Here is an 11,891-nt window from a genome sequence, read left to right as displayed (position 1 = left end):
TGGGCTACAACCCCCACAAATGAAGCACACGCACAAACAAAATCAACAGCACAGGCCGAGCATTGACCGAGTATCTGCTTTCTCCCTCCCTGATGTTGCCTGGAGCTCCCGGGTCAATGTGCGCGGAGAAGCCAGTCGATCAGGTGTCACCACAGATTTCTCCCTGCATGCGTAAAAAGCATCAGCGTCCCCTCCAAAAAAAAAAAAGAGAAAAGAAAAGGAGGGGGGTAGGAAAAGAAATAAAGAACCAGGAAAGGATGGCGACCGCGTCCTCTCTGTGGGAAAGGCCAAAAGGTGTGAAAAATAAAATCAGTCCTTTAATGGATCCGAAGCAAAAATTCAACCGAGGTGCAGATTTCAGCTGAGAAAGCTGCCGATCGGCTCAGGCGAGAAGAGCGCAGCCAGTTTGGTTGTCCCGGCGCTCTTGGAAGTGACGCATCGGCGGAGAAGAAGAGCGTCGTGTGCCAGTCAGCGCTGGAAGAGGCGTCTAATAAAATGCTTTTAGGGCAGAGCTGTCACACAACAAGACACGCACGCCTATAAATAATTCAGTGTACTTTAACATGGCAGCGTATCCACTGTGCAAAGAGCCGGCGAGAAACAAAATCACACACCCAAAAGATTTGAAAAAGTGTTCTCCCCTCTCGCTTCTATCGGATGATCCTGGATGTTTGGCTCGTTGGCGGCGGGGGGGGAGGAGGATGCTGGGACGCGCTGGCGGTAGTAGTCAGTGTGTATGCTGGGATGCCCCTCAGTCTCCAGTACCGTGCGTATGCTGGGATGCGCTGGGTCTCCAGTACACTGTCTTGCTCCTAAAGCTCCAGCCCAGCCTTATTCCCAGCCTCCTGACGTCAGGCCGCGGCCGGACCAATCAGCGGCGCACCATGCCAGCAACCATCAAGCCACCCCATCATAACCCAGCGAGGGCTCTGCCTGCTATTTATGCCACACACTCAAGACACCAATTGTCAAGAATTTCCCTGCAAACTGTCATATGTTAGTGAATGTGTTTGGAGGAAGCAGCCGCAGCGGAGGGCGAGCAGCGCGGAGGGAGAGGCGCCACTTTTCAGCTGCTGAGCAAATTGTCATCTGGGCATGAGGGGGACATGAAGGAGGAATCTGAGCAGGTAGATACAGTGGCGTCTTCAGGATAAAGAGTCTGGAGGCGCGTATTGCATGGCGCACTCCCTGTTTATTCGTGTAAAGTTGCTTTGCGCCAGAAAAAAAAAAAGCGCACAAGTCGAGCATGAGACTTTTGATGATAACTGGAAGCTTTTTTGTTTGTTTTAATCAGTAATAAAGCAGCTGTACGCTAAAAACCTGCTATGAACTTTAAATGTTTGGAAGCTGCCGAGATCTTATTTTTAGGTGATGATTCGGTTCTGGAGGTGTGATGCTGTCCTGTCCGTATAGCAGTGGCGCAATCCATCAGTTTTTTCTCTTTGGTGTGATGGAGAGGAGGCGTAGAAGTGAAAGACGGAGAGGCTCTAAAGTTGACAGCTCGCAGCTCAGCGCGTCAGCAGCTCGCGGCCCAGACACCTCGGACGATTCATTAGGGATGTCCAATCCACTTCATCCACCTTAAGCAAATAACGCCAAGAGCCTAGTCTGCCGGATTATTAGTCATCCCCCATCAAAGGGAGCAGCAACGGCTTTTGTGTTGAAAATGATTTACATGCCTGAAGTTTTTTTTTTTTTAACACCTCTCATATTTGTTTTCTTCATTTAAAAATCGGCTGCATCGTTCACTGAGGGGGAAAAGTTGCTTGTTGAACATTTAATTCCAGTATCTCGGCTAACTAAGATTTGCAAACTAGTCTGAGGGGGGGTGTTGATCTTTGAATTTGCGCAGATTATTCTCTTGTGCATGTAAACAATAGTTTATTAAAAGTAATTGCATTAAGAAAATGTTGTTGTTTGTCTTTGTTGTAATATTTATATATAAAAAAGAAAAGTTTTTGTATTTACTCGTTTTAAAATGGAACCGAGCTCAGTAACTATACGCACTTAAAAAAAAAAAAAGACATCGACCCAGGACATCCGTTTATTTTGTAGCAATAACCCGCCAGCACCCTCCTGCATATGGGCTGCTTCTCATGCAAAACGCCCGCCCGTCCCCGTCCAGCTGCCTCCCTCCCGGCGTCTGGGGAGCGCCCCTTCAACAGGACATGTGTTCCTGACTTGAAGAAAGGCGAGATAAGGCTTCAAAACACACACACACACACACACACACACGGTCGCAGGGCTGCCTCCGTACCTGAGAGGAGGTTGGTGTCTTTTACACTGGTGTTGTTTAGGTAATCGTCTTTGCAAACGAATTTGTTTTCGTCTATGATGTAGAGCTCCTCCCCGGTGGAGAGCTGCTTATTGCACATCATGCAGGTGAAGCAGTTGAGGTGAAACACTTTGCTCCGGGCCCTCCGGACCAGGTCGTTAGGAGAGATGCCCTGCGAACACCCGCCACACTTGGTGCCGAACCGCCTGGAAGAGAGAAATGAGCTGCGGTTACACTTCTGATCTCACATGTATTAGACATTTTAATCACAGGCTGATGCTGAAACGATGCAGACGAACAAGTACAACTGGTACAGATTCACGTTTTAAAACGCTGGACTCGGTGGTCCAAAATCCAAATCCTAAAAATATAATCTAAGTTTGTGTTATATTCTTTCTATTGATAGTAACTAAAAATGAACAAGTTGAGAGATATAACAGAAGCACAAAGCATTATTAAACATTACATTTAAATTGAAAAAAATATAGAGGAACAGGTACAGATAGTTATCTGAGATATTTATTAAATTAAAGAAAACAGCTTAATGGGGAAACTCGCGTAATAACGCAGTTATAGACTTTTTTTTTTTACTTTGTGTTATTTACTATAAAACAAATCTTCATGTCTGATAATAATTATAATAACAGTAGAAGCAGGAATAAAAGGAATGACTGAATTTAGTTTTGTGCTGCTACTTTTATAAGTGTGATTGTTCTTTTTAAATTTCTTTTTATAAAATAGGAACATATGACTTTCTATCTCCATAAACCTTTGCACAACCCTGCGACTATTTTTTTTTTAAATTATTGCTTTTCTTTATTTTTGTTTTGATTGCTTCCCTCCTTTCTTTTTTTTTTTTTTTACATCTGCAATCTTCCAACATAAATACATTTTTAAATCTGAGCCTCAGCAAACACACCCGCTCCTCTAACACAGCAGGTTGGTTTTAGAATAATAAATTAGAGCCCTGCATTGACTCCACCGTTAAACAATGTGTATTGAGTGGTGTGCACTGCTTGTTGACTGCACGTCTGTGATTGCATTGTCTGCGGACTTGATCTTTTCAACTAGTTTACTATTCAAATCCACTTATCACGTCCCCCTCAGCCGGACTGAGCAAACACACCGGGCAGCGGCTCCTCGGNACACACACACACACACACACACACACACACACACACACACACACCATCTCTTCCTTCTTTTCTTGTTTTGGTTTTACCGGTTCCTCTCCTCTCCTTCTGCTCTTTTCTTTTTCCTCCCAAATTTTTTTTAACCTTTTTAATTTTTCTGCCTGTCCCCATCTTTCCATCTTTCATGTTCCACCAGATAGATAGATAGATAGATAGATAGATAGATAGATAGATAGAGAGAGAGAGAGAGAGAGAGAGGGAGAGAGGGTCACTGAGCTCCCCAACAACGCTCCGTCCTCCCACAGACGCGCAATCGGAATACCGCGTTCCCCTTAGACTACAAAAGTCACTTTATTTCTATTTTCCGGCTCTGAAAACTGCAGAAGAATTCCAGCCTAACCTCAGAAATCCCGCCGTCTGCAGGCCCTTCCACTCTCCTCCACCTCATAAACTTGTAAACGCAGCATGTAAACAACAAAAGTTGTTATTTCCATGTGTAGAAGATGCCTTGATAGTCTGTCACTGGGGATAATCTCTGCCTGATTTAGAATAAGCCAGAGAGAGAGAAAAAGCCAGCACACGGAGGCAGATTAATCCACGAATAGAGGGAAATCAAAATATAGGCTATAGGCTTAAAAATATCTCAACTCCCCTCCAGGCAAAGACACTATTAAATGCAAAAATGGTTTTAACCTTACCACTGTAATCCTTTACTAGCAATAGATTTTTTTTTATTTTTTTTATTCTCACCCATATTTTCATTCTGACGCCGGCAGAAGTTGTAAATTGGAATTTGTGGAGCAGCTTCTGTGTTGAAGTTGAAGAAAACAAAACTTAATTTCTTCCATTTTTTTGTTGTCTTGTTTTAATCTCAGAGTGACTGGGTGTGATGACAGCAGGCCTCCTATGGAAATAAACATCTGAAGTCCTAAACTAATCCGAAATGTATCTTTTTATTGGTTCCCTTTTTTAAAAGAATACTGTTTTAACATTTCCTTCCTCAAAAGTGTAATCTGGACTCTACAGGCCACACTACCACTGTTAAGGATATTCTGCTATCAAGGCCATAGTGTTGTAAAGCAGCCCAGGAGATTTGGGGTTTATGAAGTGCAGACAAGTGAACTGGTACACTGCGAGATAATTAATCTGAGATAATGAATGAGGCTGTGAAGATGCATGCAATCATTAATTCTAATCATGACACGTTTATTTGTCTCCCCTCTCTCCTCCAGGCTCAGTTTAGAGACACAATGTCACCACAACAATGTGTGAGGGGCACGGCTAGAGGAAGGAGAGGACTTTGGAATAAAGGCTAAATACTGAATCGAGCAGGTGATTAGACGGAGGGGGAGAAAAGAAAAAAAAAAAGGTGTTTAAAATATGGGAGAGATGCTCAGAGATACCGGGGTGGCCATGGCTGAGGAAGCCGGGATGTGCGACCTTACAGCCGTGGCCGGGCAGGCTGCCGAGGGGGGTGACTCCGGTAATACAGAGAGAAATATCACCCCCGACTGGAGCTTTGATCAACTGAGTGTACCGGGGAAGAGGAGGAGGAGGAGGAGGAGGAGGAGGAAGAGGAGGAGGGTGCAGGGTGGGGTACCGGTCCACTGCTCTGCTGTTTGCAGCCTCTCTGCACAGTCTTTTTTTTTTCTTCTTTTACAAAACAATATTGCAAACAGGCGCTGACATTCATAATTCATACTAAGATCATTCTGCTTCACGAATGGATTTATTTGATAAAAATAATAATAATAATAAAAAACCCAAACAGCTCCATTACTGTGAACTGGCTCACTTAATATCATTTCTATAATTTTTCATCTCTATTCCTGTTTGGAAAACATTCACCACGTGGAATAGGAGAAATTATTCTAAAGGCGCAGATGTGGCAAAATGCGCAGACTTTTAGAAAGAAAAGAAAGAGAAATTAAAAGTCCAAAGCAGAAAGTAGGGGCCTGTTTTTATTTTATTTCTTTATTGCACGAAGCTGCGGACAAGAGCGTCGACTAAATAAAAGTCATTAGAGTGAGGAATCTGAATTATTGTTTCTTTTAAAAAATGTGTTTTGGCATTAACGAAAAGCAGCATCTGAATTCATCTGCTTTAATTAAAAGTTACAAAATAAGCTGTAAATGCATTTTAAACTCTAATCATCAGCTTTTGGACCAGTGCGTAAAGTGCGCTCTCAACGAATCAACTCGTAAATTGGTTGCGTAAACAGTTTTTGACGCAAAGTTTAGCATCATATCCATAAACTGAGGGGAGGAGGTGATGGAGGGGAAAGGTGGTGCACTTTCTTGACCCTTCCCAGTGCGTCAATCGTTCTTCACCGCATTATCACGCTCTCCAAAGACCGACGTCCGAGCTTTCCCGCCCTCCTTCATCCATCCATCCATCCATCCATCCATACCGGCACGCGGTGCTCACGCAGCAAGAAAAGGCCCCATAGCTGACGGAGATGCGGTCTGTGGCGGGGAAACCCACACGACAGTGGGAGGCTGCAGCAGCCAACACCAAAGCAGAATCCCGCGATCGACTGGCTGGGCCTCCTCCTCCCCCCTTCTCCTGTACATCGGGAGCCAAACATATGCCGATGTGAACTCGACGTGGATTATTGAGCCAACAGCAACTCTATGCAAACATTTTTCCAGACTTCCCAACTCCGGTCCCGGCCTGTGCTGAGAGAAATCCAATGGGATTTATAGATCATCTCCCTACAGCTGTCCCTTCTCAGTCAGTCAAACCACCACCATCACCCCCCTTCAGCTCCCACCCAACCCAGCACGCACACACTCCATCCACACACACTAGCCAATACTCAGAGATCCGGCCCACAGAATCACGCAGCCACCGCTGTCTTCTGTGTGTTTTCTCAATGAGATCATATGAGTCAGTGAACTGGGGGCTCGGGGGGTCCAGCACAGTAACCCTGCCTGAGACTCAGAGGTCACCCAGAAAAAAAAAAAAAAAAAGAGCCTTCCACCAGGGTTCCGCTCACTCCTCTAGGGGGCGAATTCAATCCGGGTAAAGAGAGGGCTTAGGCCATGATACTAATTATTATTGCTATTATATTACTGTCTTCCTGTTCATTGCTGCCAGCATCCTTGACATTATTATTATTACTACATCACTGGATAAAGTGTAAACATGTATACATTTTCTTTTATTTTTTGCTATTTTTTAAATTCTCTTTGACAATTAAAGAAGGCTGTCTGTCACAATCTCATATATCTTTAAATGTTTCTCATTTAAAGTTTACATATTCCAAAGGAAGCCAAACTAGTTGAATGCACTGCAAAAAAAAAAAAAAAAGTGTTTTCTCCAAAGTGGCAGAAAAGCATCTGTGGACATATTTTGAAACCACAAACCTGTTAAAAATAATAATATTAATGCAACTACATGCAGCTAAGACACACTGTTTAAAAAAATAGAAGCAATCAGAAAAAAAAAATCACTTCTGTCGCATCAGGTGAAGAACACCGCCTGACTAACTGGTGGGACTCCTCAACATTTAATATGAATAAAAAAAATGTAAAAAAACAAAAACAAACAAAAACACAAGACAAAAAGTGCCTTCTCTCAGATGCTGCAATCAGACATAAACGATCATACATAAAGGCGCTGGGAAGCAGCCTCTAAAGCAGTTCCCCTAGTTTAGATTAATGGTACTTCGCGCTTATTCTGCAGTCGGGGTGAAAGGGCTGGGATCACTAATGATTATAATATAATGTGTGGCGATAACCACTCCCTTTGAGATATTATCGCCCGCTGGCCAATGCTCAGGGGACGAGCTGCATGGCTGCAGAGCGGCAGATAGCTGCTGCTGCTGCTGCTGCTGCTGCTCCTGCTTCAGCCACCGCAGCGGATTTCGGCGCACTGGAAAAAAAAAAAAAAAAAAAAAAAAAGCCCGCAAGCATGGAGAGAGAGAGAGAGAGAGAGAGAGAGAGAGGGAGAGGGAGAGCTGGCCGCTGCTGATACCTGCATTAAAATATACAGCAGCAGCAGAGCAGCCCATTATTGTTGTTTTTTTTCCTTTTCTGTTTTTAAATGATGAGATGATGAAGATTTTTTATGACTGAGAATATCAGCGCATGTTTATTCACCAGCGCCTCGCCTCTATTTTTTTCTCTCCACCCAACAGCTGTAAATCAGACCAAAGAAGAAAAAAAAAATCCATTCTACTTGTTTATAACTGCAACCATTTTAAGTGATTTAATTACTACTACGGAGGAACATTTAGCGCCTTCTAAACGGCTTTTTACTGCAGGGAAGGAGCGCTGCAGGTAGAAAATGATCTTAAAGCCTCTTTGGTTAGAGCAGCAAATAGACTTTCTTTTTTTTTTTTCTTCTCAAAATTTCAAAGAAATCAAAAGCGATAGCTGCGTGACACAAGTGTGAGTGGTAAGATGTGAATTAATGCTGAATTTCCCAGTTCTGCTTTTTCATAAATTCTTTTTTGATCATGAAACTTTTTGTGTTTTGTTTTGCTTGGAGAGAATGACCTTAAATTTATATTCTTTGACGGATGATTTTATTAAAGCCCACATTCAGAAACAAATGTTAAAAATCTGTTCTCATTGTAATCTTTGGAGGAAAATCCAACAATTAAAAACTCTTTTACACATATACACATGTTGGGGATGAGGTAGAACTAACAACTGCTTTCCATATATAATATCTTTATGCGGAAAACTGATGTAAAAGCTGCAGGCCTCCACATTTATATAAACAAAACCAAATTCATTGCTCTTTTTTCTTCTGCATCCAAGAAGCGACACACACTAAATATTGTGGAGTCACAGATGTCAATATACACGTGGAATTTTTCACCCTCCATGGGAAAGAAAAAGAAAAAAAGAAATCACTCCGAATCAAACAAGAATCAAGAAGCCTCTGATTATTCTTTAATGTGGACGCGCACAAAAGCCGATTAGGCTGGAAATCCCTGCATAATTATCGACATTCACTGATCAATAACAAACAGCTCAGTCCTCGACAACGTCTGAGTAAAAAAAAAAAAAAGGAAAAAAAAAAAGCGCTGTGCGAGAAAGAAGGACAGGAGAAGGAGGAGGAGGAGGAGGAAGAAGTGGAGTGAGTGATGCTGCTGTGTTGGACGCACCGCCAACAATCCCGCGCTATCCATCTTCATTGGAGCTTTTGTGTGCGCAAAAAGCAAAGGCGCGCATAAGGTAAAGCCCGCATCAAAGCCGCGGCTTTATTTTTATATCCAATAGATCAGCAGGCAGACAAAGCTTTATTTTCGCCAGGAGAGAGATATTTTACCTCTGCCTTACGGTTTTATGTTGGAGAGGTGTCAGCCGCTGGAAATGGATGGCTAATGCATAGGCAAAGCGCTGCTCGCCTTGGCATGCTGCACGTCAGAGGGGGGGCTGCAGGGAAGAGCAGCGGGGATTTAAGGCCCCTGGGGGCCCAGCACGGGGGGGGGGACTGAGCACAAGGGGCATCAGAGACATCAGGCCTCGGCTCATTCTGTAGCTACTAATACAGCAGAAACACAGATTAAAGATGATTTTTGGACGTTTAATAAAAATCCATGGCTCATGTCAGCCTTTGATGGGGCCCTGAGCCAAAGAGTGACCCCCCATTTCTTTAAATGACAAACAAGAAAACAACAGGAGACATTTAGGTACAAATACAACAATAAAAAACAAGAAGGAACTTTACAGAATGCAAAAGTGCAGAACAATATTAACTCCATTATTATTACAGCTACTGAGCAAACAGTACAATTAATCTGAGCTCCATTAGTACATATTCAAGTTTTCTGTCAGTAATAAGTGGACACATGTAGCTCATACCAGAGCTGGGCACATAAAGTCACAGCTCACCTTTCTGTCACAAAACAGGGCTGGCCTCATTTATGCAAGCAAGAGAATTAGCCTAAGTTTGCTCAGCCGCCCTGTCTCCTCCACTGGCTCATCCTGTGAACGCAAATTTGATGCATGAGGAATGGGATGTGCTGTATAGTAACAGCCACAGCCTTCCATTAAAACTGTTCCTTATGAGGCCCTGAGCAGAACTTTTAAATGTCTTCAAAATTGTGCACACACATGTAAAGACAAGTTTGGAAGATACTTTTATTAATGACAAAAAAAAGCAAAAAAAACCCAAAACTGGACAAACATCTAATTACAAATATTTGTTTCATATATATATATTGGTAGTAATTCTACATATGCATCAGCAACTTTGGTTAATACACAACTTGTTTCATGTGTAAACAGACTGGAGATGCTTACGTCCACTCACCCACGACCTGAAAGAAAAACAGAGAGAGGGAATTTGTAGAATACAAAATGTGCAGAACATCAACAAAGTGTCATGAGTTACTGAATTCATAAAAGTATTGGCTCTTTCTGTAGTCAAAACACTGAAAATATCAAATCAGTGGATAGAACTCATAGGACAGCACCCAAAGACAAACACTTCAGAATAATACATGCATTGGCTGGAACTGACCTTTCAGTAAAAACACACGGCTTTATAGTCACCAGAAAAAAGCCAGTTAATGGACTTATGACTGATTATTAATGTGTTTGCAAGGTCAAGAATGAGCTTTCATGCTCTACAACACGGATCTGGTAGAATATTAGGAACTACAAAAAAACTATAAAGATGAGTTCAATTAATTGAGTAAATCGCTGACCAACATTTTGACCAAAAAAGGAAAGAGTATATGTAATGTGCCCTTCCCTGTCAAAACTGAAGCAGTCAGTGCTTTTCTTAGTAGTTCTAAATGTATCTCAAACCACACCATTAGAACACCCTGACATGACATTCTCCAAATCTATTCCTTATTTAAAGGAAAACACTTCTCCTAACACATGCATGTGGAGGGCGTACGGTGCTTCATAGGGGTGCCAAACATGAAAATGTTGAATAGACTGCGTTTTAGTGGAGAGTTCCAGTGTCTCATAAAGACTGATTCTGAGGCTTTTCTGTACCAATAACATTACTTTAGCATTCAATTTGTGAACGCTCCTAGTCAGATTTCAACATTTTCAATAGCGTTGCAGAATAAAAGCAGCATCCTACAAACACATCTGTCGGAATCAGCCTTGAAATGTTCACATTAGTCGAATCCTCTCCAGACCCCCGTAACACAACCCCATACAGGACTATTAGCTAGTTGTTAAAATCTTATGCACTGTTCGCTCCCTGACATGAATGCAGATTTCTCGCTATATGCAGCAAAGAGTTAACGAGATTTACAATGCTGCTCAAAACACAGAGCTTCCCTGTCATATTTCCCCCCTCATGCTAAATAGAAATCTTAAGAAGTAATTGGAATTTACTGCATACCTGAATAACTGCATATAAATAAGCACACATTTCATCCGGGGGTTCACTGACACTGTTTGGTCGCATAAAAACTGCTGCATACATTATAATACACAGCAAATAATCTTATTTTGCTGCAGCCTTTTGCTACATGCTTGGGATTCCGTCCAAATTACCGAGGATTCAAACAAGCGTTTTCAATTTATTAAACCTATATGGGCAACATTTCATTTTAATGGGACAATTTATTTCTGGGAAGGGATTATCAGGGGTTGGTGGAAACCATGGCAGTGTGTAAATCTGACAGTGTTCATCTCATTTAAAGGCAGGCAGCCTTCTCTTTGCTGTGGCCTGCTTTCACCGGACACAGGAGGAGGATTCAGGTAGACTCGCAAAGGCCTCGACCCCCCTTCGCTTTTTCGTGTGGCTGGGAGACAAAACTAGCTCGTTGACTTTGGCCATGTCTCCCAGACAAATTCCTCAATTCTCAACACCTTTATGAGCCTGCATGTGCTTACTGAATTTGGTGGAGGAGGACGCAAATCCTCCGGATGGGATTGGCAGTCATGCCCCTGGTCTCTGGCCCGACACGCTTGGGATGTAAAGTGGCCGTCGACGGCGCAACCCCCCGGTCGAGAGGGCTCAGCGGATTTGGAGATAATGACATTGCCGCCTCTATTAAGATTCACATTAACCATTTCACCACACGACCCCATTTCCCTTTGTCCTAGACCTGTGTCAAAAGCCTTGCAGTCTTACCTTGCTCGTGGTAATAGTGGAAGCTGACCAAACAACCTGTATGCGCACATCCTCTATTTCTGGGAAGGACAAAGGAGAGGCTGTCTATATGCAAAGAATACAGTGAAAATATATCCCACTTGTTGAAAGCAAACCACCTTAAGATTCATGGAGCAAACTATTTGGCTGCAAATAGATGCCCGATGCTGGTGCCTGACATTTTCCACATTGAGACCCGCACTCACAAATACAACCCGTCTTCTTTTTCACTGACTGAAACACACCTACACCAAGTGACCTCTCTCTGCCTCTCTGTCACACACACACACACACACACACACACACATGCACACAACCCCTAGTTGCCTCCCCTGCTGGCTCCCAGAGCTGTGACTGTGGGAGGGAGGCCAAATTGTTTGTCTCTCCCTGTGTCAAGGCTCTGC

The sequence above is a fragment of the Stegastes partitus genome, unplaced genomic scaffold (assembly GCF_000690725.1).
Source record: "Stegastes partitus isolate 25-593 unplaced genomic scaffold, Stegastes_partitus-1.0.2 Scaffold379, whole genome shotgun sequence".
Classification (NCBI taxonomy): Eukaryota; Metazoa; Chordata; class Actinopteri; family Pomacentridae; genus Stegastes; species Stegastes partitus.
This window is presented reverse-complemented; position numbering follows the sequence as displayed.